We start from the raw sequence: 6,201 nt of genomic DNA on the forward strand, positions 1-6,201 counted from the left end.
CCGCGAGTACAGCTACCCCCTTACGCTTTAAATCTTTGGCCTTGGCCTTCTTGTCTTCCGGGTCAGCGGCTGGGAGCTCAAGGAGGGAGAGGCGCCCTTCCTCAGCTCTTGCGCACTTGGTCGCCATGTTGAGCATCTCCAGGGCCGTGCATAGCTCCTCATGGATGGCGACCTCCTCCTTCATCTTGACGTCACGGACGCCATCGGAGAACGCGGAGATGATGGCCTCGCCCATCACCTTGGGGATCTTGAGGCAAACGCTGTTGAAGCACTGGATGTACTTCTGCAGGGTCTCCCCTGGCTGCTGCTTGATGCGCCGCAGGTCACCCGCCGCCGGCGGGCGGTCGCGAGTGCCCTAGAAGTTGGCGACAAAACGCTCACGCATCTCGCCTGATACGTCTCCGTCGTATCTATAATTTTTGATTGTTCCATGCCAATATTATACAACTTTCATATACTTTTGGCAACTTTTTTATACTATTTTTGGGACTAACATATTGATCCAGTGCCCAGTGCCAGTTCCTGTTTGTTGGATGTTTTTTGTTTCACAGAAAATCCATATCAAAGGGAGTCCAAACGGGATAAAAACTGATGAAGACTCTTTTTGCAATATATGTGAATTTTGGGAAGTGGAATCAATGCGAGACGGTGCTTGAGGGGCCCACGAGGCAGGGGCGCGCCCCTGACCCTCGTGGCCACCCCGTAAGGCGGTTGGTGCCCTTCTTTCTCCGCAGGAAAGCCAATATCCGGATAGAAATTGTGTTCAAATTTCCGCCCAATCGGAGTTACGGATCTCCGGGAATATAAGAAACGATGAAAGGGCGGAATCGAGGAACGCATAAACAGAGAGAGACAGAGAGACAGATCCAATCTCGGAGGGGCTCTCGCCTCTCCCATGCCATGGAAGCCAAGGACCAGAGGGGAAACCCTTCTCCCATCTAGGGAGAAGATCAAAGAAGAAGAAGAAGAAGAAGAAGAAGAAGAGGGCCTTCTCCCCCTCTCGTTCGATGGCGCCGGAACACCGTCAGGGCCATCATCATCACCGCAATCTACACCAACACCTCCGTCATCTTCACCAACATCTTCATCACCTTCCCCCATCTATCTACAGTGGTCCACTCTCCCGCAACCTGCTGTACCCTCTACTTGAACATGGTGCTTTATGCTTCATATTATTATCCAATGATGTGTTGCCATCCTATGATGTCTGAGTAGATTTTCATTGTCCTATCAGTAATTGGTGAATTGCTATGATTGGTTTAATTTTCTTGTGGTTATGTTGTTGTCCTTTGGTGCCCATCATATGAGCGCGCGCGTGGATCACACCATAGGGTTAATTGTATGTTGATAGGACTATGTATTGGAGGGCAAGAGTGACAGAAGCTTCAACCTAGCATAGAAATTGATGCATACGGGATTGAAGGGGGACCAATATATCTTAATACTATGGTTGGATTTTACCTTGATGAACGTTAGTAGTTGCGGATGCTTGCTAATAGTTCCAATCATAAGTGCATAGAATTCCAACTCAGGGATGACATGCTAGCAGTGGCCTCTCCCACATAAAACATGCTATCGGTCTAGTAAAGTAGTCAATTGCTTAGGGACAATTTCACAACTCCTAACACCACTTTTCCACACTCGCTATACTAACTTTATTGCTTCTTTACCTAAAACAACCCCTAGTTTTTATTTGCGTGCTCTTTATATTCTTGCAAACCTATCCTGTTACACCTACAAAGTACTTCTAGTTTCATACTTGTTCTAGGTAAAGCGAGCGTTAAGCGTGCGTAGAGTTGTATCGGTGGTTGATAGAACTTGAGAGAATATTTGTTCTGCCTTTAGCTCCTCGTTGGGTTCGACACTCTTACTTATTGAAAGAGGCTACAATTGATCCCCTATGCTTGTGGGTTATCATCGCCCCAGGAGGAGATCGAAACCGCGGGAAGGTTCAGGAGCCACGAGCGCGCGCCATCTTTGAGGGCCATGGGGAACCAGTTTGCCAGGACCTTCTTGTCGCCGTTGGCTGCCTCGATGCTCACATGTAGAGCTGCAAGAACTCCGCGGGGTTGGGGTGCCGTCGTAGCGTGGAGGCAGGTCTGGCTTGAACTTGCCGGGCCAGACAACGCTGCGTAGCTCAGGAGTGAAGGCGCGATAGCCTGCTGTGGTCAGCGGTGCTCATCACGGAGGCAGAGCCCGGTCCTGGTATCCATGTGCTGCCGTTGTAAGCAGTACGCGGTATTGACGCGGTGGTGCTGGGATCACAGGAGCGTTTTCTTATGGCCTCAGGACTTCTTGGCAGCTTCCTTCTTCGCGCATGGGCGCCTGGCGTGGCGCGTCACGCCGCGGGACTGCGCGTCTTGATGCGAGGGCGTTGTCTTGACACGGAGGTGGTAGGGGTGCTCCGTGAGCCACGTCACCCTCGGCTGGGGGTGGGTGAGGCATCAAGAGAGACGGTGCAGGAGAGCCCCCAGCAGTGCTGACGAGCTCGGCGATGCGGTCCAGCCAGTCCTCGTAGAGGTCGTCGACCGGGCGGTAACGCAAGGAGCTCGCGTGCCATGAGCAGCGCGTCTTGCGCGTCCGTGGGCGCGCGACGACTGTGGGACGACGAGCCGGGTAGAGTCAGCGACGGGGTGGCGGTGCGTCCGTCCCGCCGCATGGAGGGGTGCAGCGATGAAGCTTGCTGCTTGTTCCCTGCCGGGCCGGTGGCGGCGTTGGCAGCGGGTGATGGAGAACGGTGGAGAGGTCCGCCAACAGGCGCCGTATGAGTGATGCGGGCGGCGAGGGCGGCCCGGCGCTCAGCATGGGCTCGGTGAGCGTCTGCCATGGATGCGGTGGAGCAGTGGAACGTGGATCGACGGAAGAAAGGCTTTAGCGCACCCCTACCTAGCGCGCCAAATGTCGGATTCAGGGTTCCGGCAAACCCTTGAGTTTCGAACTCCGGGGTGCGCACGAAGATCTCTCTCTCCCTAACTTGCTCTCGCAACGATCTCAAGGCCCAGCTCGACGAACCCAAGGAACAAGAGACATGGGGGTCTATACTGGTTCGGACCACCGTTGTGGTGTAATACCCTACTCCAGTGTGGTGTGGTGGATTGCCTCGTGGGCCGAGGATGAATCAATACAATGGATGAACAGCCTCCTTAGGAGAGGTGTTCTTGAGCTCGATGAGCTGGTGTGTCTGAGGATGGTCCGAATGATCCCTCCTCTGCTATGGTGGTGTCTAACCCTATTTATAGAGGCCCTGGTCCTCTTCCCAAATGTTAGGCGGGAAGGGATCCCACTGCTACCTCTTGAGCATTGCGTTGGTTTTCCCTTGAAGAGGAAAGGGTGATGCAGCAAAGTAGCATAAGTATTTCCCTCGGTTTTTGAGAACCAAGGTATCAATCCAGTAGGAGGCCACACGCAAGTCCCTTGTACCTACACAAACAAATAAGAACCTCGCAACTAACGCGATAAAGGGGTTGTCAATCCCTTCACGGTCACTTACGAGGTTGAGATCTGATAGAGATGATAAGATAATATTTTTGGTATTTTTATGATAAAGATTGAAAGTAAAGATTACAAAATAAAATAGATTGGAAACTTATATGATACAAGATAGAACCGGGGGCCATAGGTTTCACTAGTGGCTTCTCTCAAGATAGCATAAATATTACGGTGGGTGAACAAATTACTGTCGAGCAATTGATAGAAAAACGAATAATTATGAGAATATCTAGGCATGATCATGTATATAGGCATCACGTCCGTGACAAGTAGACTGGCTCCTTCCTGCATCTACTACTATTACTCCACACATCGACCGCTATCCAGCATGCATCTAGAGTATTAAGTTCATAAGAACATAGTAACGCATTAGGCAAGATGACATGATGTAGAGGGATAAACTCAAGCAATATGATATAAACCCCATCTTTTCATCCTCGATGGCAACAATAAAATATGTGCCTTGCTGCCCCTGCTTTCACTGGGAAAGGACACCACAAGATTGAACCCAAAGCTAAGCACTTCTCCCATTGCAAGAAAGATCAATCTAGTAGGCCAAACCAAAATGATAACTCGAAGAGACTTGCAAAGATAAACCAGTCATACATAAAAGATTTCAGAGATGAATCAAATATTTTTCATAGATAAACTTGATCATAACCCACAATTCATCGAATCTCGACAAACACAACGCAAAAAGAGTTACATCGAATAGATCTCCAAGAAGATTGAGGAGAACATTGTATTGAGATCCAAAGATAGAGAAGAAGCCATCTAGATAATAACTATGGACCCGAAGGTCTGAAGTAAACTACTCACACATCACAGGAGAGGCCATGAAGTTGATGTAGAGGCCCTCCGTGATCAATGCCCCCTCCGGCGGAGCTCCGGAAAAGGCCCCAAGATGGGATCTCTTGGGTACAGAAGGTTGTGGCGGTGGAAATAGGGTTTTTGTGGCGCTCCTAGTTGTTTTCAGGGTATATGAGTATATATAGGAGTATATGACTTGTGGGGGAATCATGGTCTCCATCATCCTTTCCTCACTTGGGACAATGCTCTAATAATGATGATCATCACACTTTATTTACTTACAACTCAAGAATTACAACTCAATTCTTAGAACAAAATATGAATCTATGTGAATGCCTTCGGCGGTGTACCGGGATTGTGATGAATCAAGAGTGACATGTATGAAAAATTATGAACAGTGGTTTTGCCACAAATACGATGTCAACTACATGATCATGCAAAGCAATATGACAATGATGAAGCGTGTCATAACAAATGGAATGGTGGAAAGTTGCATGGCAATATATCTCGGAATGGCTATGGAAATGCCATAATAGGTAGGTATGGTGGCTGTTTTGAGGAAGGTATATGGTGGGTTTATGGTACCGACGAAAGTTGCGCGGTACTAGAGAGGCTAGCAATGGTGGAAGGATGACAATGCGTATAATCCATGGACTCAACATTAGTCATAAAGAACTCATATACTTATTGCAAAAATTTATTAGTTATCGAAACAAAGTACTACGCGCATGCTCCTAGGGGGATAGATTGGTAGGAAAAGACCATCGCTCGTCCCCGACCGCCACTCATAAGGAAGACAATCAATAAATAAATCATGCTCCGACTTCATCACATAACGGTTCACCATACGTGCATGCTACGGGAATCACAAACTTTGGAACAAGTATTTCTCAAATTCACAACTACTCAACTAGCATACTCTAATATCACCATCTCCATATCTCAAAACAATCATCAAGTATCAAACTTCTCATAGTATTCAATGCACTTTTTATGATAGTTTTTATTATACCGATCTTGGATGCCTATCATATTAGGAATAAATTCATAACCAAAGAAAATTACCATTCTGTTCTAAAGGACTCTCAAAATAATATAAGTTAAGCATGAGAGATCAATAATTTCTATAAAATAAAACCACCACCGTGCTCTAAAAGATATAAGCGAAGCACTAGAGCAAAATTATCTAGCTCAAAAGATATAAGTGAAGCACATAGAGTATTCTAATAAATTCCGATTCTTGTCTGTCTCTCCCAAAAGGTATAAGTGAAGCACATAAAATTGGGTTGCCTCCCAACAAGCGCTATCGTTTAACGCCCCTAGCTACGCACAAGGATAGATCTAGGTATTACCATCTTTGGTATTGGGAAAGAAAAGAGAAAATTTCTTTTCTATAGCATTTATCTTTCTATTTTGAGAGAGCACGTGGCCATTAATTGTGGAATAAGTATTAAGCATGTTACGGAAATTTGTATCTAAACTAGCCCTCGTTTCTTTGATAATTTCATTTTGGTAAAAGCACAAAAGAGAGGTGGATTCCACCTTCTCACTCATGGGGTGCCTAAATATAGTTTTTCATCTTTTCATAAGTATCTATGGGATACCTCTCAAGAAAACCTTCTTCAAAAATAGAATCTAGAACTTGTTTGAACGAAGAGGGTAAACCAATATAAAAACTTTTTAGGTATATCTCAATTTGATATTGGGGCACATAGCTAGCCCGGATCCTTAATAGCCTATCCCAAGCATCTTTCAAAGATTCATCAAGTAAATAATGAAAAATTCTGGGATCATCTTCATCAAAATTATTCAAACTCTCATTGATAACCCCGGTATGTCTTTCCATAGCATCATTATTTATGACCTTAGAGAGGACAGAGGGACTATCCAGAGTAAAACCCG

This window comes from Triticum urartu, chromosome 2, assembly GCF_003073215.2.
Source record: "Triticum urartu cultivar G1812 chromosome 2, Tu2.1, whole genome shotgun sequence".
NCBI lineage: Eukaryota > Viridiplantae > Streptophyta > Magnoliopsida > Poales > Poaceae > Triticum > Triticum urartu.